Below are 1756 nucleotides of genomic sequence, written 5' to 3' on the forward strand. Positions count from 1 at the left end.
ATTTCTGATCTTTAATAAGAGAGGAATTGGTCAGAAAAAGATTACAATACACAAAATACCATGTACTAGATTTTTGAAGTCATTCGAAAAATTGACTTTTAAGACATTTTGACATTTTACCTGACTTTCTTTATCACCTGCTCACCTGTTGCTATTTTCCCCTCATCAGCCTTGCATAAAAAACCTTTTTTGTCATGTTGCTTCTCGCTTTTGCTTTCCAGCCTCTACTTCTGATTGTACTCGCAAGTAAGCCTAATGTAATATATCTTACAATAAATCCCCTTTTGTTGCTGTTTCTTCCCCAGAAATTAGCATGAATATCTAATACTGAAAAAGAAAATCTACAATTAGTCACCAACAGTCCGAATGCACCAAGTCCAGTATTTTCATAACAGTAGTGGATGGAAACATGTATTACGTTGTGTATTTTTTGCAGATTTTAGGTAATGTGCACGCTTAAAACATCGATAATATTGAGATTAATAAAAAAGCACACTTATTTCTATTTGTTTATTTATTAATTCGGGATAAAAAGAAACACAAATACAACACTCCAATAATATATTCAAGACACAAAACGGAGGCCCAGACAACAAAGAGCAAGTATTTAAAATATATCTTACGGATATTTTAAAATATGAGAGTTCATGTATTATAGGCCTACAGAATAATTTGCAACCTACAAAACCCTTTACACTCAGCAAAAACCCCAATACTAATCCCACCGTCACTACTTAATGGTCCATAATCATACATTTAAAATAGGTAAGATATAGGACACACATTTATTCATATGACAATGAGAAAATAATGCTTTAGTTCAGAGTAACATGTTAAGAAGTCCCGAGACTTTTAGTGCATTTTCTTTACTAACAACTGCTGCTCTAACCTCTTTTTAAAGACGGACACGAATATAGACATTTTTATAGTTTTATTATCAACCTCTTTTCATACCTGAACTCCTCTGCAAAACACACTAATGCCTCTATATTTAATTGTTTTGTCCTGACTATAGTGATTATATTCTGTTATTTGTAGAGCGGTGCACATGTCAGTCCAAAAATCCCTAGATGAGTCAGCATTTTAGCAATTCCTGTTAGCTTGTTTTCAATTCGAGCAGTTTTTTTTAGATGCCTGAAGAAGGTATGTGGTTAACACAAGCTAAGAGATTTAACGCTTTCTTCTACAACATGAAATACATCAATGAAGTGGCGGTTGTCTAAATGAGACTCTGAAACGTCATCACGCTGAACATTAGCCGCCTTTAGCTTAGCGGTGGTGACGTGAAGTCATGTGACCGTGCTGTAGTTCCTTGTAAGCCCAACATTAGCCTCCTTTAGCTTAGCGGTGGTGACGTGAAGTCATGTGACCGTGCTGTAGTTCCTTGTAAGCCCAACATTAGCCTCCTTTAGCTTAGCGGTGTTGACGTGAAGTCATGTTGTTGTTCCTTTATAGCCAAATGTTAACTTTTTACTTCAGAAATCATAAAGTGGTGTTAATATGAGGAGATAATCTTTCATGTTTTTACCACCAAGATTATTTGATGTAAACTTTTATCATGTTCTATGTTTAGTTTGTGTTCATTTATTTAATTGTGAGGGATGTGTCTTTTTTTAAGCAAGAATTTAGCCAAATGTATTCAAAGTTAGAAGGTCGATATCTCCAAAATGTTCTTTAAAAATGCATTTTACTTTATTTAGTTTTCATTCTGCTGGCTTTATGTTTCTCACACAGATTCATGTTTTATAGTTTATTT

This window comes from Trematomus bernacchii, unplaced genomic scaffold, assembly GCF_902827165.1.
Source record: "Trematomus bernacchii unplaced genomic scaffold, fTreBer1.1, whole genome shotgun sequence".
In the NCBI taxonomy this organism is placed as follows: domain Eukaryota; kingdom Metazoa; phylum Chordata; class Actinopteri; order Perciformes; family Nototheniidae; genus Trematomus; species Trematomus bernacchii.